Below are 24108 nucleotides of genomic sequence, written 5' to 3' on the forward strand. Positions count from 1 at the left end.
GGGGAACATTAGGCGGAAAAAATACAATATATGAAAATGTAAATATGACGGCACTCTAAAGAGGCAAGGCTTCTTTTTAAAAATCTGGAGAAGAGCTTTATTAAGAGTGAGAATATGAAAAAGGAGATAAGGAGAAAGAGAGAAAGGCGAGGGGGAGGGGAGGATAGGGAGACCAAACACTAGAGTGAGTTGGGGAGGTCGGGAGGATCCTCTACAGAGTATGGACTTCAGAGGCCTTCCCTCAGCAAATTCCCCTGAGAACTCTCCATTCTAGCCCCTCACCAGAGACAGGACTTTTCATCACTTCCAAGGGTGACAGGAAGCTTCATGTCACAAGATTTAGTTCAATGCAGTGTATGGAACAAAAAGCACAGAACAGCCACATACCATAAATTGGGAGCTGGGAAGCCATAGCACAAGCCATTTAATTCGCTGTCACAGAGGGAGCTGCCAGAGCTATGGCCTGATTCAGACTGTAAAATCTACCAAAAGGAGCAAGCTTATATTCTGACAAACTCACTGCTCTATCTTTCATTTAAGTGGATTTAAATCTAGTAGATTTATTTCATTTTTAACTGGTGATATATCACATGCATGAGCTATGAGAAACTGAAAATTCAGATAAGTAAAATATAAAAACAAAAGTAAAAAAGTAATTTTTAAAGCTAGTGGCAGCCCAGTAATAACCATTGCTACCTTCATCTTGTTGCGTGCCTTTCTAAGATTCATGTTACCACTATTTTTAAAGATGAAAAAGTATCTCTGTGTGCTGCTTTTGGATTTACTTCTTTTATTAAGTAATATATTATATGTGTTCTTGCCAGCAAACGGGATAATGCACTGTGAAGGTCATCTGAGTTTCCCTTACGTGAATGTGCTACACTTTCCTTTCTCAAGCCCCTTGTTCATATACTCAAGCTTTTCAAACCCCAAATATTAAAAACAGTGACACAAATATTCAAACTCATTTTTCCAAAAAAAAGCTCAATATTTATATGCAACTTATGCTACTTCTTTCCGATTAAGTAGGAAGCTAATTTCACATTCAACTGTGCTAAAGTACTGGTCTTTTGTTATGTTTCTGGTCAGGGAAATACTAAAATAAGTAAGTTATCCTCTTAACTCCAAAAGAGAAAAATGAATCAAACTATTTTATAGTGAGATTTGAGGAGTAAGCCACTTACGCAAAACTCAGCTGCCAGGAGTCCTGACTAGGGTTATGTGGGCTCTCTCATTAGGGAGTTCAGCTGAGAAGGTATGGAGGACTAACGACAAAATGACTGGCCTGATGTGGTCTTCTGAAACTGAACCTGTTAGAAAAACAATAACTCACAGAGCTAGAGTGTGCTGTGGGATATTTGTACGCTGTGTGAAGATGTATTACTGTGATTGGTGTAATAAAGAGCTAAATGGCAAGTAGCTATGCCGGAGAGAATAGGCAGGACTTCCAGGCAGAGAGAGAGAAAAAAAATGAGAGGAGTAATCTAGGCACCCGGATTCTCCAGCGAGACACTGAGAGGAAACAGGAGGTTTGGGAAGGCAGAAAGGAAATGCAACATGGCAGAATGAAGATTAATGTACACGGGTTAATTAAAGTTTTAAGAGCTAGCTAAGCTAAGGCCAAACTTTTGTAATTTATAATGAATCTCCATGTTGTTATTTGTGGGGTGGTGGCCCAAAGGGCATTCCGGCTACAATAGTGAAGAGATGTCATTTCTGTGTGAAAATGGTAAATTACTATCATACTCCTTGGCTAGATACTGACATGAACATATAGGAATTTGCTTGCTTCTGGAGCCACAAAAACAGAATGCAAGGCAGATGAACCAATGACTGTGACTGTGACTTACTGGCAAGGTTCTGGCGCATCTGTCCATTGTGGGCAGCTACAGGGCTTCTCACAATAAGCTGGGTAAATTAAACAAAAACTTAGCTCCTCCTCTCTCCTCCTCTCTGTGCTTGGAACTTCCACCTTGCCCTATTCTGCTAAGCACTGTATGAAACAGATTTATTCATAAACCAATCAAAGCATCACATAGACAAAGGACTTCCCATACCATGTTGGAATCACCTCTGATTATAATTGTTAAAGTAGAAAAAGATGAGTGTATAATTTAAAGGCATATGACAAGTGCAATTTTATTTCTAGAAAGCTTTTATGGTATTAAAAATATAATACTTTTAAAAATCAAATCAAAATGCTGACAGTTTTTCTTCAGTTTGTCTATCTAAATATCAAAGTCATCGTCAAACAGATTAATTTCAAGGAGGAGCTAAAATTTATAAAGTTAGTTGAAGGTAAAACGAGTCTGAACTTTGCTCCCTTGACTGTCAGACCATAAGAATGCTGAGGGCAATTGTATAATGGTTTGCTGCTGTGGTCCTGGTTTCACAAAGCCCTGGGAACAGGAAAGAGGATTTTGCTCCTCGCGGATGCAGCCACAGGGGGAAATGCCACAATGTCAGCACAGTCTTACATAATCTGGATGTCTCGGTAATCCAAAGCAGTCCTATTAAATAATCATAATAGTGGGCTGGAAACTCTATACCCAGTCATGGGAAGAAGCTGGGTAAATTAAACAAAAACTTAGCTATGGGCCTTGCCAATATCTAAAATAATTTTTAAAAGTAGAAGACAGAAGAAATTGTGGGCACAAAGAGGGCCACAGAGATGAAAGCATGTATCCAACAAAATTCAATCTAGAACCTTGTGATGGCAGCAGAGTTTAGTAGTATTTGGAAGGTGGCCTTCTTAAGTATGCCATTCACATATGCTCAATTTCTCAAATGCATCCAGATTGTACCATAATTGGTTTGTTCCAGTGATTCCTTCCCATCTAAAACACTCAAAAACAATAACGCTTATGTATGGTTTTTGCTGAATTGGTGAACAAAGACTTAAAGACACGTATATAAAAATAAATCCTCTTTTGCAACCCAGAACTCATTAAGTATGAGTTTTGATACATATCAGAAGGGATGTGATGCTCAATACAATTCAAAGTGATGGTGGCATTGGTAATAAGATTGGTTTTAAGAACAACAGATCTGATACCGTCAAGCCCATAGCATACGTAGACTCTTGGGTGGTCTCTAGTCCATACTTGCGTGTGGGTTAAGAAGAGAAAGGCAGCACTCAGAAGGAATGAGTACACACTTCCCAAGGGAGAGGAGAGTAAGGCACGGTCAAGTGTGGCATGAGCTCCTCACTGAAGAGCTGTATCTAGTGAGACTCACTCCAGTGTAGACTATGGGCATTTCAAGGAGAGTCACGACTAATTGTGTTAGCATTAACCATATATGCCCTATCAGTGGTTCTCAAGGCACACCTCAAAGGTCACTAAGACACTTTTATTTTTCTATCCTTTTGGCAGCTTTGGATATTTGTGAGCCACTATTTGGGAGCTGAGTCTTAAACCCAGTACCTCTGGAAGAGAAACCAGTGCTCTTAACCAACAAGCCATTTCTCTAGTTCCTGTCTATTGTTTTTCATTTCAATTTAACCAACCTTACTTTTAACCAATCATATTTACTTATCAGTTTTATTTTACTTATTTGTATAATAATCTTATGTATATTCATAAACAGCAACAAAAACTAAATAAACCTTCCTTCGTTGCCAGCATTAAGAAGTAGGATTTATATAAACTTCTTTTCCATAATTTTTAACCTCTAAGAATGGCTTGATCTTTAAAAAGGGGGGGTTATGGGAAATATTAAGACATTCTCTTAACTCTAGGAAAGCAAAAATGATAAACCATAGACTTGCCTTCCAAGAGCTTATAGTATGATTATATAGGAATACAAACTTCCAAAGAAGGTTTCAACACAAGAAAACAAATCAGTAAGGGCCTAATAATGACTCCACAGAAACCAACAAAGGAATTTAGGAAACTTTTTGTCTTTTTTATAGCAAACAAGGAAACTGGTAGACGTTTCATGAAGGAAGTAGAATTTGAGCTGTCCAGAAAAAATATTTTCTTTCTCTGAAATGAATTCTTTAACTCATTCACTTTCCCTCTTTCATTTAACATGTTTGGTGATTACATTCTTAGGACTTTGTGGACCATGAAATATGAATATTGATAAGGATATCTTCATATGCTTCCTTTGTTCTTGCCTTCATTTCAAATCACTGCCATATCAACAAACAAGCAGAATAAGAGTTGTGCACGAGGGCTGGAGACATGGCTCAGTTGTTAAGAGGACTGGCTGTTCTTCCAGAGGACATGGGTTCAATTCCCAGCAGCCACATGGTGGTGCACAACCATCCATAATGAGATCTGGTGCCCTCTTCTGGCCTGAAAGTGTACATGCAGGCAGAACACTGTATATATGCATAAGTAAATAATAAATGAATGAATGATTGAATGAATGAATAAACAAATAAGTCTTTGAAAAATAAGAAGAGTTGTATGTGATAGTGTTGAAATGATTGGGGCTCTCCCAGATCTCCAGATTCTTTCAGAATGGATCCAAAATTTCCACTCAAGGGAATGAAAAATCTGTCAAGTGAGATGGGTGCGTTTGCAATGCTATGTACAGAGATCCATATTAATACTACAGTGTCAGTACCACTGTGGCATAGAGAGATTGGTGCTCTTACACAATTACATATTTCTGTATCTTAATATTTCTAATTTGGGTGTAGCTAAGATTTTACAATAGAGGATTTAGTACTTTACTCAACATATTACAAATGCTAAGGGCAATGTCAAGTTCTTAATGGAAGCTACCTTTGTAGGTAAGTAAATAAGATACACAGTAGAAAGGAGCTTCAAGAAGGGAGATGTTTTCAATGAGCAATGATGTGGGATTCCCCTTTGTATGCAAAGAATATGCTTTATTACCATTGGTTAATAGAGAAACTGCTTCAGCCTATTGCAGGGCAGAATATAGTCAGGCTGGAGGAGATATATATATATAGAAAGAGAGTAGGCGGAGTCAGGGACATGCCATGTAGCTGCTGAAGGAGAAAGATACTTGGAGGAACCTTACCTGTAGGCCACAGCCTCATGGTAAAATAAAAATACTAGAAATGGGTTAGGTTAATTTAAGATGTAAGAGTTAGTTAATAAGAAGCCTGAGCTAATAGACCAAACAGTATTGTAATTACAACACTTTCTGTATGATTATTTTGGTCTGGGTAGCCGGGAAATGAAAGTAAAACTGTGCCTTGTTCCCGAGCTAACACAAGGTCTGCTTTTTCGAATAGAGAAGAGACATATAGATATGATGGAGAAATAGGCTGCAATAATTAGCAGATGTTATATCTGAAGATTCTTTTATTATAAAGAAAAGGATTTTATCACTATATTAAAATTATTTGGAGTTGATAGAGATTGTTGAAAATGGAGATGATATATTTTGAGAAGTTTATATTGCTATTTGTGAGACCCAACATATAGAAGAGAATGTACTGGGTTAGACTTGTATAGAATTCCATAAAGCAGTAAGGGTACAACAAAGATGAAGCATCTGAAGAGGCCACAGGAAGAAGAGATGTGAAGGGGCGTGGTAGACCGGTATTTATAATTAACCAGACCAGCTTAAAATAATATTCAGCTTTAATAAACAGAAGAAAGGAAACTTACAAAACCAGGGTTCCAGTGATCCAGAAGCACAGGGGGCAAAGAGGAAGGAGGCAAGCTCACCTGGATGTTTTATCTGTTTTTCTGTGGCCCCAGGGGGACACACCCTTAACAGAATGTGATTGACTGAAGTTCCCCATCAGAGATGGAAATGATATTATGTAGAAACTTGGGCAGTGGAATAGTGGAACAACTCGCTGACTGCAAGCAAGACGAGAGAGGGATTGGAGATTACTAGATATCAGTTTTGACTTGGATTTTCAAGGATACAGAGGACTGAGGCAAAATGTACTTGGTAGCAATTTTATTTGGAGATGACATCTTAGAGAAGCAGTAATGAGGGTAAATGGATGACAAATAGAGAAGGAATAAAATAAAACACTAGGTGGCCACAGCTTTATAAGAAACACAGATGGTTGCTCAGTCACATTAGAAATTCTTGGAAAGGCTATATGAAATCACTTTGGCTTGTAAGCATCTAATATGGGCAAGAGGAGATTTGAGTAGATTTTATCTGCAGCCACCCGATTTCTCCCATCTTCTATCAGTCCAAGTTTGTCTCAGAGAGTATCAATTTTCAAATACTTATGGAATATGTTTCCCAAGTTTTTTGTCCAGCTTCAGTGCATCCAAATCCCTAGACAGATCCAAATACATCTGAGATTCAAGGTGTGTTGTAATACGAGCGGCGGGGCTGCGTCCCCGGCACCCAGCCGCCCGCATGGCTAGCTTATGCCCCGAAATAATTACACGGAAACTGTATTCTTTTAATCACTGCCTGGCCCATTAGTTCCAACCTCTTATTGGCTAGCTCTTACATATTGATCTAACCCATTTCTAATATTCTGTGTAGCACCATGAGCTGGCTTACCAGGAAAGATCTTAACCTGCGTCTGTCTGGAGTGGGAGAATCATGGCAACTCACTCACTCGGCTTCTTTTTCCCAGCATTCTGTCTGTCTACTCCGCCTACCTAATTTTCTGTCCTATTAAAGGGGCCAAGGCAGTTTCTTTATTACTTAACCAATGAAAGTAACTCTCCATCAAAGGTGAGTCATCTGTCTGCTGTTAGAGCCCTCCCTCTCTCTGTTTGCCTGCCTTGGGAGCTGGCTAGGAAAGTCATTATAATTGCCTGGACGTGATCGTTTGTATCTTTTAATAGCTGATAAGCATCTGGAAGGCCCCAGGTAGGAGGTTAGAAGTGTACACAGAGGTATTAGATAGGGGAAGGGTGGCTCTCCAGAGATCTGAGCACTGAGAGCAACTGCCTGCACCAGGAAGAAGGTAACAGAGCTCAGGTTCTCTATTTCTCCCTCCGAGGGTGATCAAAGTCTCCTCTGCGGTTGCGATGGCATGGGCCATTCTGGGTCCCCAACCCGGCTTGTTGTGAACAAACAATGTAGGGCTGGAGAGATGACTCAGTGGGCAAGAAGAGAATTTCCTGCTCTTACAGGAGACCAGAGTTCGCTCACCAGCACCCCTGTGAGGAGACTCACAACCTCTTATAGCTTTAGCTTCTGAAGATCCACTACCCTCTGGCATCCAAGGGCACTTGTACACATGTGCACATACATGCGCACACACACATAAAGTAGTAAATAACTTTTTAAAAGGAAAAACTATGGGCCAGTGGATATGGAAAAATGCAATACTGTGGTATGATCAGTTACTATGAGAACATTGGTGGCATTAATGGGGATAAGGAACATGCAAGTTGAAATTTGAGTTTCATTGGGGACAGAAAGAAATGAGCCAGCTTTACAAAATTGACTGTGATCCTGTGGTGATACCCTGAGGTACAGATCTCAAAAAATTGTAGACCAGTGAAAAGTTGACAGTTGAAGGAACTGTGAAGGCAATGTGCTAAAATGTCTCCTTTTAGTCAGCGTGGAAGGTATGATTCACGGAGGTTTAACAGTTTTATCAATGACACAAAACAAAATGTAAAAGTGAGACTAAGAAATTCCTTCTTGCCAGGCTGCTAACCACATGGAAGGCATGGGCCACCTGAGCTCTCATTCTTAATTTGATGATGACACAAGTTTCAGGGACTACCTCTTAAATGCCTGGAAAAGGTACTTCCCAGTGTCCTGTCCATCTCTCATCTTCCTCTACTCTCTGATGGGTTCAGTAGAGCAATCCAAGTCCAAAGACAGAGATTTGTAAATGATGTTTAAGATAGCTGAAAATAAAATTGGTGGTGGACAGTAGGAAGTCAGTGGTTAAGCTGCATGCTACATCTTGGTACAAAGTTAGAAGTAAGAAAACCCACAGAGGTTATCCTGCAAGAAGAGAGAAGTAAAGAAGAAGAGGGAAGTACCCGAGAGTGAAGCTAAAGAACTCAGGAAGGGGGAATAGAAACTTCTCCTAGGAGGAAGGACAGGCAGCAAAGGAAAGGATGGGTACTGTCTGTGAATGTAACCAAGGGAGCTCAGAATTGCTGAAGATGTGTTTCAGGCTGAATAGTTACCCAATAAGTCACGGAGGTATTAACCAATGAGTTGGAAAAAAAGGATGGAGAGACTGGCCAACAGACTGGACAGAAGCAAGGTCAGTTATTGGGAATGAAAAGCATTGAAACAGTTACAGTTGGAGAGAAGAATAAAGAAAATGCAGAAGAGAGACTGGGCTGTATAGATATCAGACTCCTGCTCTTTTGGAGATTATATGCCAACAGGAGTGAAGTCATCAATAAATAAAAACAATGAATGGACAAGTTACTTAGTAGGCATGAAAAAGAAAAGAAAGTAGAGAAAGAATTCCAATGAAAGCATAGAATGAAGTGCAAATTTTGCATGTGGTGTAGGTCTAGGTTATGATTTTTTTGTGTGTGTTGTTGACATAACACAAGGTAGGGAAAGATTTAGTTAACTCATTTTCAGTTCATTATAGCAGAGAGGGTATAACGCAGCACCTTATCTGATGGCAGAAAGGAAGTAGAGAAAAGGGGAACCAGGCATCCATTCAAATATGTATCCCTATTGGCTTACTTCCTCTAGATTCTGGATTCTAGAGAGATCCCATTCTCAACATTTTTATCACCTCCCAAAATGTCACCACAAACTTGGGACCAAGCATTCAGAACACCAGGTGCAGGGATCATCAACACATTCAGATTATAAAATAGCCACTTAGAAATTTGCTTAAAGATTGATGGGGATAAAAGATACACAGGACAATAATTTTTTCAGAGGAGACAGTGAAAGCAGACTCTGTGCTGGAACATGGAGCTTGTGAGAAAATGCAACAATGTTGACTGTTCCTCTCTGTTGCATTGTGTTGCTGGTGTGGAGCCTTTTTTGGACTTTAGAGCTGGGGAAGCCCAACCTCCATGTGATAGCTAGAAGCAGGGATGACCCATTTTCTCTTTTGGTCAATGCTTCTAAAATATAGGAATCTATATAACAAGTATCAGCTGCAAAAATTTTTGGTTATTAAGAAAATATAAATCTTATGCAAAATTTATATAAAAATTTTATATAAATTTTAGTCAATATAATCTCAGTCTACAAGGATAGTCTCAAATGGAATGGATGGATGGAACCTAGTTTCATGCTTTTGTGATTTACGTTTGCAGCAGGATAGGTTCTTGTCTGGAAAAGAAAACTGGTTTTCTGAGATTTAAGTAGGAGCTGATAGCTAAAGATTTCAGCATCAAAATGCATTCTCAGTAAGTGATGGGGGATTCTTTTGAGAACAAAATACAATTTTCTTATTAAAATGCCTGGCTAGATAGACCCTTGAAAATTTACAGGCTTTAATGGGAGCTTCGGACTTGTAGTTACAAGTCTGAATCAAACTTGTTTCTTCCTTGAGGAATCAGGGTGCCCTAGGCTTGGGTCTAAGTTACATAGGAATTATGAGTAGCTGTGAAATTGATTAAAGGCAGAAAGAATGTTATTTTAAAAAGAAATTTTAGATGCATCTGTTTATTTATTTATTTATATTTTCAGTGTATGAGTGTTTTGTCTGCATATGTGTGTGTGCTTTCCACCTGTGTAGCTGGTGTCTGCCAGTGTGGAAGACAGATTTGGATCCTCTGAGTCTGGAGTTAAAGATGATCATGAGCCACCATGTCGGTTCTGGAAACTGAACCTGGGACTCTGTAAGAGTAGTAAGCGTTCTAACTGCCAAGTCATTCCCAAGTCTGGTTCAGCTCAGAAAGAATATTATTAACAATGGTTATTTGTTAATTTATTGCATACATACAATTTAGTATTGTTGACACATTCCAAGAGTATTATTATCCCTGGCATGACGCTATCCCCCAAAGCACAAGGAATAATTCTTTAATAAATATTTCATGAATACCTATAATAATAAAATAAATAAAAGCTTTGCTAAATCACGGCAAGTTTTTTTTTCTTAATAATCATAGGAACAAGTTGTAAAAACTAAAATCATTACAAAAAAGCCCTGTTTCTTTCTTCATTCTAATAATAAATGATTTGAAGCAGTAAGATTTGTAATGAAAGATACTGACAAAGCCCAGAAACCTTGATGAGACTGTCAAAATTATTTGATTAAGCTTCCTGGTATCTTTGTGGCTTTTACATATTTGTTCATAAGAGCTTATCTAGGAATGTTTAATTTATCAAAACAAAGTTATCTCCCAACATGTTCTTATAAACAACATTAAGACCGCATTATCTAAGATGAATTCCTGTCCAAATATGATTGGGAATTGATGCTAATAAATTTACAGGCCGTATTGCTAGTGAAATTCAAGTCTTATAAAAATTTCTACTAACTCACTGTGTCAGAAGACCATAAAAACGGCCATCATCATCCTGGATCACAGATGTCTCCACAATTTGTAGAGGAGTTTCAACTTGTTCCTGATTTAATGTATGATAGCCTAGAACTTCATTGTTGGTTGGATGCCTCCTTATAAATCCAAAGAGAAGAAAAGTAGGCAGGAGAGATGGCTCACTTATTAAGAGCACTTACGATTCTTGGAGAGGACGCAGATTTGGATCCCAGCTCTCACATCAGGTGTCTCACAACTAACTCTAACTCCAATCCCAGGGGATCCAATGACCCCAGGCCTCCCTGGACACCTGCATACACATGGGGCAAAGAAAATTCCTCCAGGTGCACACACAGGCACAGAAATTAGAAAGTTTTTAAGAGAGAAGAAAAGGAGGGGAAAAAAAAGGAATTGGAGAGATAGGGTGAGGAAGAGGTGGGTGCAAACATCTTACATTGAATATCTTTAAATAGAGAGAAAGCAAGAGGTCAGAGAGGCAAATAGGCCAGCAATTAAGAGCATGTAGTGGATTTTACAGAGGATCTGCGTCTGGATCCCAGAACTCAGAGTGAATGGCTTACGACTGTACTTAACCCAGTTCCAAGAGATCTGACACCCTCTTCTGGCTTCCACAGGCACCTATGCCTACATGGTGCGTATAAAATCACACAAGCACACAAATTAACATGAATTTAAAAAAAATCTTTAAAACTTCCTCTCCACAATATGGTTGAAGCAGCTAAGACATTAAAGAAAGATTGATCCTTTCAATATCTAAAGAGGATACTAAAGGAGAAATGAGAAGGCTCATTATCCACATAAACTAAACATGAACTAAACAAGACCTAGAAAGTAAGTCTAAAATATTTAATCAAAAATGAATTCTGAGCCAGGTAGTAGTGGCACATGATTTTAATCCCAGCAGCAGGAGGGAGGGGCACAGAGACAGATGGATCTCCGTGAGGCAGACAAATTATAAGAGTCAGAGGGGATGGAGGATTTTAAAGAAACAGCATTTTCAGACATAACACGCAAATGGACATATGATTTCTTGTAATTTTTTAAAAGAATGTTTGTTACAGATGTATTACAACAGACACATATTCACCCTTGGCCATGGGTGCTGTTTGCGTTCTCAAGTAGTGTGATCTGACTTTGGGGCTCCTGTGACTCAGAGATATACGGGTCAGGTAGGCTAGACCTTCTATCGTGTTTTTTCTAAACGTGGTTTTTTCACAAGCACTAAATACTTGTTGTTATGTGGGAGAACAGTGAAAATAAAAAGGGACACAATGTTGCCTTATGTCTAGTTTACTTAGTTTATGGTACTGGAAATTTAACTAAGAACCCTGTTGTTAGCATCCAGGCACACCTGGCCCCCCTCTTGGAGACCTGACAGAATGCATTCACTCCTGTGTCATGCCTGCCTGCAGGGCAGGCAGCACCCTGTCCCTTTAAAAGGCAGAACTCCACCTACTTCTAGCTCTTTTTCCTCTTCCTTTTATCTCTCTGCATGTCCCCCCCCCCCCTTACCTCTCTCTTCCCTTCTCCCAATAAAACCTCTCCAGGCGAGCTCTGCTGCAATGGCATGATTCTCTCTCTTGGAGTTTTTAAAATCATAACTCCTGAACCTGCTAAGCAAAAGCTCCACTACTGAGAAATAATACTCCAACTCTTCTGAAATTACGTGTGTGTGTGTGTGTGTGTGCATTTGAATGCACATGTGCATGCCATAGAATACACGCACACACACACACAAACACACACATATATGTATATACATATGAGTCAGAGAACAACTTGTGGTAGGTTGGCCCCACTCTCTACTCAAAATGGGTCCCGGGAATTGAAATCAGATGGTAAGACTTGGCATCAAGCACTTTTACATGCAGAGCCACGTCTTCTCTATTTCATTTTGAGGCAGGGTGGGTCTCAGTAAATTACCCATGATATTTTCAAACGTGTGAACCTGCTTCCTTGACTCTCTAGTAATACACATTTATCATCATGCCTGGCAGGATTTTTTTTTTATTCTTTTTTAATTAAAATTTCCACCTGCTCCCCGTTCCCATTTCCCTCCCCTCCTCCCAAATATTGCCCCCTCCCCCCAGTACCCTCCCCCTATCCCCACTCCTCTTCTCCTCCCCCCACACCATTCCCCCTCCCTCTCGATACTGGAGAGCAGTCCAAATTCTCTGCCCTGCGGGAAGACGAAGGTCTTCTATCTATGTCCAGGAAGGTGAGCGTCTAAACAGGCTAAGCACCCACAAAGCCAGTTCATGTATTAGGATCGAAACCTAGTGCCATTGTCCTTGGCTTCTCATCAGCCTTCATTGTCCGCCATGCTCAGAGAGTCCAGTTTCAACCCATGCTTATTCAGTCCCAGACCAGCTGGCCTTGGTGGGCTCACAATAAATCAGTTCCACTGTCACAGTGGGTGGGTGCATCCCTCGTGGTCCTGATTTCCTTGCTCATGTTCTCCCTCCTTCTGCTCCTCATTTGGACCTTAAGAGCTCAGACCGTTGCTCCAAATTGAGTCTCTGTCTCTACCTCGATCCATCGCCAGATGAAGGTTCTAAGGTGATATGTAAGATATTTATCAGTATAAGATAGGGTCATTTCAGGTTCCCTCTCCTCAGTCTGGCAGGATTTTTAACGCTAGGAGCAGGACAGTTAGAGTGGAACCCACTCTGAAAGGGACCTTGTCAGTAATTCAAATGTTTCCCAAAGGTGAGACATGGACGGTAAAGATTTAAAATGTACCCTGGAACCAGTGCTGGGCTAGAGAATAGGCTGAACCCCCGATCTGGAGAGAAGAGGAATGTGTCTTCCGCGAAGGAATTGCACACAGTCTGACAGCTCATCTCCCAGATCAGCGTGTGCCTACTTCGGGGGGCTTTACCGTTCCTATAAAACTGTAACCCTGCCACAGGACAGGGGAAGGGGACGGGGTGGGGATGGGATATAAGAAATTTCTCTCCTCAGTTCTTGCGAAACTGCAATGAATCTGTTTTATTTATTTATTTATTTTAAACCAGTTTTTGTTTCCTAATCTCTTTGGAACATAGGTTAACCGAGGCAGTGCGTTTACGTTCTTAAGTTGTCAGTGCTACTTCGGACTTAGGCAAGGAGCAGCACAAAGCGATGCTATGGGAGCACCCAAGGTTGGAATGTAGGGGAATTCTCAGCCAGTCAGGAGCGCTTTATGAAAAGCCTTAGAGAATTAGCATAGGAGAAAAATAAGTTGGCGAGGAGAAAGCCTGAAGGACCAGCTGAGGCTGACAGACACAGGTTTGCGCCTTGGCACAGGTGCAGACCATCTCTGGAGTAGAAAGTAACTTCCACCCACAACCTCTCTGTCACTTGTTGGGAGATGCAGATAGCCTGCCCCAGCATCGCCCCCGGAACTGTAAGAATAGCACCCACTCTCTTCGTGTGGGCCGGATTCTCCTCAGATTCCCTTCCACATTGTCTGTCTGCCCATGATGTTACTAATGTTACCAATTCTTCTAATAAACTTCTAATTCTTCTAATAAAGTTTGTGCCAGCGTCAGTACGAACCCGACTTGCAAGGCCTTTCTGTATGCAAAACCACAATGAATCACAGAGGGCAAGCTCAGAAAACCTTGCTTTGCAAAGGGTCCTAACAGCCGGTGCCAGGGTAACAAAAAAACCCCAATATGTTATGGTTTCTGCCCTTTGAGCTGATAAACTCTTCTCTGCCCTAGCCCACTTGTATATCCTTAGAAGTGTCCTCTAAACCCCAGTGTCCGCTGATCTCACCAGCTGCTGGGAGCTTTCTCCCTCATTTCTTTCCCCTCCCTGTGTTGGTGGCCTATAAATGTATGCACAGGAAAATGGCTTTAAATTTGAACCTGATCCTATTTGTGAGGAGTATAAAATAACTCTATGCTCTTATGATTTGAAAGCTCTAGGCACACTCTCAAAGGCTGGACTTTGGGCTGTTCTTTGTTCTTTGTGCCGGTTTAATACAGAAGTCTCGAGAGAAACCAAGTATTTTAAAAACGCTTGCTACTTTCTAGGCTTGGTTGACACGTTTGCTGAATGATTTTTGACTATATTTCAGGGAAGTGCACAGTTTCTTTGATAGAATAATTCACTTTGATAGCTTCTCTACACAACTTGACTTAAGATTCCCAGGTTTAGAGTTTGGTTGCATCTATACCTTTATATTTGAAATGTGGCAGCTGTTTGGACTTCTTTGGGTTAATATACACTGCCAGTTGATAGGACATGAACATTTTCTGCTGTCTGAGGATTGGATAACTGTTGTGTTACGCTCTTGTGTAATAAAGACTCAGGGCTAGCATTCCCAGGATCCTGTCTGCTCTCATTAAATCAAGGTAAATTTTGAAGCATGTTTCTATTGTGTCAATGAAAAAAACAACAGAGCTCTCATTTTATGGAGAACAAGAGATAGTTTGTTCTGGAGTCATGTTTGAGTAACCACGGCCCAGGAAGACAGAGTTAAGTGACCCGAAATTTCATGTCCCAACATGGAAGCAGTTTCATGAAGAAAGTCATAAATCAAGGCGAGTTTAAGACAATGTCATCAGAGGCAGTAACAGCAAGATGGGGTAAAGGTTTACTCAGATGTTACCTCGCTTTCCTAGGTTTTGGGTTGATGAAAGATAAAAAGGAATCTGCTGAGTTAATAGATTCTAAAAGTTTATTTGTTCTTATTTTTTTTTTAAATCTATTTACAAGATATCAGTTTCCATGGGGGCTGGAGAGATGGCTCAGAGGTTAAGAGCATTGCCTGCTCTACCAAAGGTCCTGAGTTCAATTCCCAGCAACCACATGGTGGCTCACAACCATCCGTAATGGGGTCTGGTGCCTTCTTCTGGCCAGCAGGCATACAGACAGAATATTGTATACATAATAAATAAATAAATATTAAAAAAAAAGATATCAGTTTCCATACAAAGGTGGGTAAGGCGGTAAAAATTAGCTCAAGATAAAGCTCTTAACTTCTGGACAGACAACATTCAGCCTCTCCACAGCACTGCAGTTCTCATTAGCCATTCTCAGTTGACACAACTTCTATCCCAGAATCCTCATCGGCAATTGCAAACTTTTATAGGCCTGGGGATTAGTCTGTGCTCAGTTGGTGGCCTAGGGAGAATTTGAGTTGGCTGGTTGTTTTGTGGTGTTAGAATGCCCTCACAATGAAAGCCAGCTTTTGGTATGTGTCATTTTGTGACTTAGTTTGTGTCCATGATAGTTGTCTGGATGGAGGCAGCAAATTAGAGATTTATCAACATAAGATATTTCACTTGACTCCGAGCAAAAAAGGTGGATGTTCTCTACTCTGTGCGCCTACGGATGATTCGGGTATTAAAGGTTAGTACTGGGGCTTTTCACCCAGGAGATGTCTAGAGAAACCTCATAATCACATCAGAAGAACATATTCCATTCCTGAGTTTGAAGGAGGACATGTGAGAGGTGCTCGTAAGTACTGATGCCCCTCCTCCAATTTTAACTTTTTACCATTTGGCATTGGGCTAAGACACATTAAAAGGGCTCTCTGACCCGGACCAGCAAGTCATTCATAAGTGACAGGGTCCTAAGTGGGAGATGTCCAGGAAATGAGAAGATAAAGAAGACAGAAGTTAGAAAACATAACAAGGTTTGGGATCAGGAGGTCTTGTACAAGCTGGTGAGTCACACATTCATGGGTTTTTTTTGTTTGTTTTAAAAAAAGAAATACACTTTCTATGCCATTTTCTTGAAACGAAAAATGGGGCAATGTCAGCCAAAGACTATCAGACAACAGGATGAAGTCAGCAAGAAGCCAGTCAACAACGTGGCACAAAGGAAACACAGGGTATCTCAAAAGCGTCACTGAAGAGGACACAGTGGCCTTGGAATTGATGGCTTGGAACAGTACCTTAGGGTTGGCTCTTAGGGTCTGAAGCCATAGCTCCCCCAAGGCCCTGGCCCCAGGCGGGCCGTTCTGGCTCTGCTGAGCATGTTTTTGGTTTTAAGAAGGAACCATCTACTTTCTTACATCAGGACCTCCTGGAAAGCTTCCTTTAATCTGATCACCAGCCCGCAGATGATGATGGGAAGGCATATTTGTCAAGAAGAGCTGAGGTGAAACAATTCCTAATCATTAACTCATGCTTTGTCCATTAGGATGTGCCTCTAACCCAATGCATCTTGAGACACCATGAGGCAAAACTTAATATACCTCTAGAATTGTTGAAAAGAACCAACTTTATTTTGCTTTCTAAAATATATGTTTATCAGATGCTAAGGTTATTTTTCTTAGCATACTCAATTTAAAATTTAACACTTTTGCCTTGGGGTTTACCAACAACTGTCTAATTGGACCTGAAGCCCACCCAATGGAATGGGGATTCATAGCTGCTATTGTAAACTTAGCCAACTACCCATGGCTAGAGAAGTCATAGAACCCCGAGGAGAACCTGTTACTGCCACATTCCTAACCTTTATAATTTCTAGCTGCTTTCTAAATATTTGTCTTGATACCCACAGATAAGTATAGCTCTCACCCCTCATCAAAGATGCTTCTTTTTGTAGCCAAGGAAAATTATTATAGAATGGGGATAGTGGCCAAAATGGAAAAACCAACTGACTATGGGGTGGCCAACCCCCGTTGATAAGGTTTACAGTTCCATGGTGCAAACCCCTGTATCTAATGCCCAGGGAGCATCACACCAGTACGGTGGGGAAGAGACTTCAAGTGACAGAGGAACGGAAAGTCTGCTATGAGACAGCATCGTATGGACACAACAGTAAAGCTATCCCCACCAAATACGAACAATATGGTTGACTAAATGAGACTGAACCATGACAACATCAGCTGACAAGCCAGCATGAACAGGGAAAGTTCACAGGGCCCTACCCTGTGTGGGTGAGAGCTGTAGGTACCTACACTGCTGAAAGAAGAAAAACACAGTTTTCTCCAGACACAGGCCCCCATAGTCAATCCATTCCCAAGTACTCACTCCTAAACACATATACCAGACAGCAATTATCAAAAAATTCCATGTGTATTCACGAGGGTGAGCTTTCTTTGATTGGGACCATTTTTTTTTTTCAGGACAATTTTTGAACTTTCAGAAATTACTGTTTTTTTTTTTTTTTTCCCTCTTTTGTCGGAACAAAAACTGGCTGGAAACTGACTTTCCAAAAACAAAGAAGATTTTGGACCTTTATTTAGGTGATAGTAAATGTGTGTATGCTTTTTATTATTTAAAACAATTTTAAAATTTAAACCTATTTTGATTATATTCTTCCCCTCCAAGTTTGTCCGGATCCTAAACCAAAACCCTCCCAACACAATATAAAACTTCTAAAACCTGGAAAACAAAATAAACTACATCCAAAAAGAAGAAGGAAACAACAACAACAACAAAAAAATTGTAACCAAGGAAATATTAACACTGACTCTCAAGACTGAAAAACAACGGGTGACTTTAAACTTCAAGCCTTAGCATCATAATAAAGATACTAAGTTATATAAAGATAGCAGTATGATTTACAGCGAAAGTTTAAAATAGAAACAGATGGTCTTAATTTGTTTTATTTGATAATAAATATAATTTGAGTTTAAGTATTTCTTCATACTTCAATAAACCCATACTCCCTTATCTTATAAAGTTAAATATTCTTCTTAATACCTATTAAAACTGGCATATTTGAGTCTATTTAATATGCTTTACAGGCCTCTAAAATGCCTTAAGGATACTTTCAGGCATATCAGACACACACTAAAGAAAGTGCTTCAGATAAAAAAAAACTAAAATAAAGACTTTGTTAAAAGTGCAGAGGGGCTTAAGAGAAATTAAGAGTTCAGCAGTAAGAGCACTTGCTGCTCTTCCAGAGAACCCTAGGTTCAATTCCCAGCAGCCATATGGTAGCTCACAACTGTCTATAAATCCAGCTCCCAACACAGAGACATACATACAGACAAAATACCAATGCACGTAAAATAAAAATAAATAAGTAATTTTAAAAAGTTCAGTTTATATTTATATAAAACAACATCGATTAAGTCATAACATGATATTTAAGTCACCAAATTTTGTATTTTTTTTTATTATTCTTTTTTACTTAAAATTTCCAACTGCTCCCCGTTTCCCATTTCCCTCCCCCTCCTCCCACATATTGCCCCCTCCCCCGCTCCCCTCCCCCTATCCCCACTCCACTTCTCCTCCCCCTAGTCCACTCCCCCTCCCTCTCGATACTGAAGAGCAGTCCAAATTCCCTGCTCTACAGGAAGACCAAGGTCCTCCCACTTCTATCTAGGTCCAGGAAGGTGAGCATCCAAACAGGCTACGCTCCCACAAAGCCAGTTCATGTATTAGGATCGAAACCTAGTGCCATTGTCCTTGGCTTCTCATCAGCCTTCATTGTCCGCCTTGTTCAGAGAGTCCAGTTTCAACCCATGCTTATTCAGTCCCAGTCCAGCTGGCCTTGGAGAGCTCCCAATAGATCAGTTCCACTGTCACAGTGGGTGGGTGCACGCCTCGTGGTCCTGATTTCCTTGCTCATGTTCTCCCTCCTTCTGCTCCTCATTTGGACCTTAAGAGCTCAGACGGTTGATCCAAATTGGGTCTCTGTCTCTCTCTCGATCCATCGTCAGATGAAAGTTCCTGTGCCATTCTCCTTGGCCTCTTGTCAGCTCTCATTGTCCACCACATTCAGAGAGTCCGGTTTTATCCCATGTTTTTTTCAGTAGCAGTCCAGCTGGCCTTGGTGAGCTCCCAATAGATCGGCCCCCCTGTCTCAGTGGTTGGGTGCACCCCTCATGGTCCTGACTTCCTTGTTCATGTTCTCTCTCCTTCTGCTCCTCATTATAACCTTGGGAGCTCAGTCCGGTGCTCCAGTGTGGGTCTCTGTCTCTATCTCCATCCATCGCTAGATGAAGGTTCCCGCTGCTGTCTCTCCTGGTGCCTAGATCAGATCTCCGTCCAAATTTTGTATTTGATATGTAAATTTTTGATAAGAATTTTCTTTTTCTCTTTTCTATTTATTTATTTATTTACGATTTCTGCCTCCTCCCCACCACCACCTCCCATTTCCCTCCCCCTCCCCCAATAAAGTCCCCCTCCCTCATCAGCCCGAAAGAGCAGTCAGGGTTCCCTGCCCTGTGGGAAGTCCAAGGACCTCCCACCTCCTTCTAGGTCTAGTAAGGTGAGCATCCAAACTGCCTAGGCTCCCACAAAGCCAGTACGTGCAGTAGGATCAAAAACCCATTGCCATTGTTCTTGAGTTCTCAGTAGTTCTCATTGTCCGCTATGTTCTGCGAGTCCGGTTTTACCCCATGTTTTTTCAGACCCGGACCAGCTGGCCTTGGTGAGTTCCTGATAGAACATCCCCATTGTCTCAGTGTGTGGGTGCACCCCTCGCGGTCCTGAGTTCCTTGCTCGTGCTCTCTCTCCTTCTGCTCCTGATGTTTGGACCTTGAGATTTCAGTCCGGTGCTCCAACGTGGGTCTCTGTCTCTGTCTCCTTTCATCGCCTGATGAAGGTTAATATCCAGGAGGATGCTCAAGTTCAAATGGATTAAAGACCTCAATATCAGTCTGAAAACACTGAACCTGATTGAAGAGAAAGTGGGAAGTACTCTACAACACATGGGCACAGGAGACCACTTCCTGCGTATAACCCCAGCAGCACAGACATTAAGGGCAACAATGAATAAATGGGACCTCCTGAAACTGAAAAGCTTCTGTAAAGCAAAGGACACTGTCACTAAGACAGAAAGGCAACCCACTGACTGGGAGAAGATCTTCACCAACCCCGCAACTGACAAAGGTCTGATCTCCAAAATATATAAAGAACTCAAGAAACTAGACTGTACAATGCTAATCAACCCAGTTATAAAATGGGGCACTGAGCTGAACAGAGAATTCTCAACAGAAGAAGTTCAAATGGCCAAAAGACACTTAAGGTCATGCTCAACTTCCTTAGCGATCAGGGAGATGCAAATCAAGACAACTTTAAGATACTATCTTACACCTGTCAGAATGGCTAAAATCAAAAACACCAATGATAGCCTTTGCTGGAGAGGTTGTGGAATAAGGGGTACACTCATCCATTGCTGGTGGGAATGCAGACTTGTGCAACCACTTTGGAAAGAATTTTCTTTTAAAATAGATTCTGAAAAGAAATTAAATCTTACAATGCTCTCTCTGTGAACTTTAGGATAATGGAAAATAAGAATTAATTTATTTGATCAAAGCAAATTATTTTCGATACATTTGGAAACGTAGTATATGAAGAATCAGATACAATAATTTTATGACATTTTCCTAATATTTAAATGTTTCCAAATATGAGCTTGCTTAGATATGTAAATACCTTAATACGTAATTATAGAACTAAAGTAAAATGTATTTATGAATCTAAATGTCTTTAAAAATCCTTAATAAGAGTGTTAATATGGTTCCTTTCGCAGGGATATTCTTAATGTATAATGAAATGTGACTTCATTAAAACTGAAATGCTTATAAAGTCATGGATGTATATATATATGTCTTTCAGAAATTCGTCTGTATAGTGGAATTATAGACGATGTGTAAGCCTTATCAATAACAAGCTTCAGATTCTGGGTAAATTTTTACACTGCCACATATGTGACAGTGAAATGGATGATGTTATTAAGTCTTATAAAGGACTAAGATAAGTAACATTTTGCATTTAAAAAGTGATTAATGGCCAGTGAGATGGCTCAGAGGGTAAAAGCACTGCCAGGAAACACTGATGACTTGAGTTTGACTCTTGGATCCTACAGTGGAAGGAAGAATCTGCTCCCAATAAAGCTGGTCTTCTGGCCTGGTTTTCATATGTGACACACACATTCTCTCCCACCACACACACACACACACAAACACACAGGCACACACACACAAACACACACACACACAAACACACACACAAATACGCAGAAGCAGAGACAGAGACAAACAGTTATAATAAGTATAATTAAAAAAGCATAATTAAATTTTTAAAATAGAGTTTTGTTAACTGCGAAATAAAATCCAGACTTGTTTTTGTTAGGAAAACTGAAAATGTAAATTTAAGAGGGATGAAAATAATTAAAATACTAGTTCTACACATGGAGTCATGGTGTGTGGGATTTGCTCTGCAAGATGTATACATATACTTTTTTAGTGTGTGATGAGCCACTTTTGCTTTAGGGATGATAGGATTGTAATTATACATATATGGCTGATAGAAAATTTATTATAAATTATTGAATGAGATTTTATGTATATTAGTGTAAAATTTGGTAGACATATACATTATTATTAAGATAAAAGTCAATATTGTTCACAGAAGGCAATATTATACTTACAGTAGCTCTATTCATTAGTCTCAACCGTTATGTTTATAATATATACATATAACAAAAAGTATTTTATGGTATGTGTAATATGAACTATGTATGCACCTGAATACACACTATATAAAATCATACAAGTGGCTCTGAGAGACATGGCAAAATAGAAATGTCATCGAAAAGTTTGGTAATTTTTATGGTTTTAAGATATATGTATATTTAAATGTATATAAGTCTTTGTATGACAAAAATCTCCATGATTTTAAATATCATAAGGCAAAAAGAACTAGAGTAAGCAAAACCTTAGACTTTCCACATACCGGGTATGTTACACACTATGAATGAATATTGCATCTATATATGGCATGCATAATTTGTCTAGAGTATAAATATGTCTATAGAGTTATTAATTAAAAATTTACTAAACTACCCTTGAGACTACACACTAAATATAGCCATGAGCCACAATTCTCAAGAAATTTTTTGTTGCTATTGGAAACATAATATCAGAATTGTTAAACTTGAAAGTCTAATTTTTATTCTTTCTTCTCCTTATCCCAAGCCAATATTTTAAAAAAGAAAACAGACAATTTAAGGAACACTGATAGCATACATATGAGTTCTAATCTCTTGAATAACATCATATTTAGTGTTACAAAGATTATATTAAAACCTTTGATGAGTCATATACATTTTGTACTTATAGTAGGCTTAGAAATAATAAATCTCATAAGTGTCTAAGATTTATATGGAATTAAATTGGATACTCTCAGTGTATGATCTTCTAGTACTTGTATTAAAAACCCTGGGACTTCCTTAAAATGTTGATTGACTTCTAGTAACATTTAAAAAGGGTTAACTTTAAAGGACAAGAATTTGATATTTTATAAATATTGATAGTTTTTCCAAGATTTTGAAAGAATCAGAGCTCTTTAAAATTTCTATTTGGGAGCTGGGTGGTGGTGATGCACGCCTTTAATCCCATCACTTGGGAGGCAAAGACAGGTGAATTCAAGATCATACTGTACTTATTTGAATATATATATGATGTATGTCATAAAAAAATCAAATGACATGCATCATGCTCATTTCTTAATTACATACTCTTCAGGGACCAAGACTCTGGGCTGCAAACATCACTTTATTTAATGCAAATTTTCTTAGTGGTAGAACCATTTAATCTGTTCATTTTATATCTGCTTTTTTATTAAGGTACCAACTTCATGAAAACTGACACTGGTTCAAATATTATCCTCTAGCAAAAATAAATCACATTCCTTGATGCTGTGAAGCTTGAAGTTTAGCAGGAAAATGATCATTAAACCAGAAATAAAGTGTATATTAAATTTGACAGACAATACGATGATGGCATGGGTGTTTATGGTAGGAATATTTAATCAACCTAAGAGATGAAACTAGGTCAGCAAAGAATTTCAGGGATGTGATCTATAATGATCTGGTCAGGAATGAATATATTCTAAACAGATACTGGTACAGTAGCATTGAAGGCCCCTTAAGGGCAAGTTGTTGGCCCCTAGCCAAAAGAAGAGAATCTACCTTTTCTGGGGAGAGACATGCCCCTGTCTTTTTCCTCCCTTCAGAGTTCATCCAATCATACCAGGAGCTGCTTGCCTAAGGGACCACTCTTGGGAAGGTGGGTTCACTTTAAGTCATGCTAAAGAGATCAGAGGAGTAGTTAGTCTGTTAATGGGATAATGTATTTTTCTCTCCAGGAATTTTTACCCCTATTACAGTCCCTATGAGACACCACGAGGCTCTGTTGAATCTGTCTACCAAAAGGTGTATCTTTTCTGCTTTCTCTTTCTATAAGATGTTGGCCAGATTTCTCTGGTGCCTCGGGCCTTTTCATCCTCTCTGTAATGTTCCCCTCCCAGCAATGAGGCTGCTTGTCCATCATGGGGCTCACCTCCATGCTATTTTAACTCAAACAGCATGGCTTTTTCTCTTTCTTTTTTCTGTTTCCCCTCCAGACGGGTGCAAAGATTTATACCTGGCCTGTTCCGTGATTTTTCTTCTATACTCTAATAAATTTGTCCCCAAGCATCTCTTTGACTCCATTTTAAAATTCTTAAAAGACTTAGAACTCCAAGAGGGGACCTTGATTTCTCCGGTATCATCATTTGTGTCCCCGCCTTTGCCAATTAGACTGTCGAAACAGTAGGTCTCTAGAAACAAATTTCTGTAGAAACCTCAGGTTCAGAAAACAAGAAGGTTGGAACCTGGTATGAGCTAGAGGGGCACTTGATTCTGGGACGAGATCTCACACCATTCTAATAACTTACTAATTGTTTGATCACCTTGCAAGAGAGGATGGAGCTAAGACAAGGAGGGGAGCTTGATTCTGGAAAGAGATCTTACACCATTCTAATAACTTACTAATTGTTTGATCGCCTTGCAGGACAGGATGGAG

At 39.7% G+C, this 24108-nt stretch overlaps 1 non-coding gene across 1 annotated transcript; it reads left to right on the top strand.

Moving 5' to 3' along the window:
- Positions 1-2857: 2857 nt before the first annotated feature.
- On the top strand, positions 2858-2984 carry LOC130863281 (small nucleolar RNA SNORA40). Its single transcript, XR_009055710.1, has one exon. It is a non-coding gene; the product is annotated as a small nucleolar RNA SNORA40 (small nucleolar RNA).
- Positions 2985-24108: the final 21124 nt, after the last annotated feature.

Source organism: Chionomys nivalis, chromosome 20, assembly GCF_950005125.1.
Source record: "Chionomys nivalis chromosome 20, mChiNiv1.1, whole genome shotgun sequence".
Lineage (NCBI taxonomy): Eukaryota > Metazoa > Chordata > Mammalia > Rodentia > Cricetidae > Chionomys > Chionomys nivalis.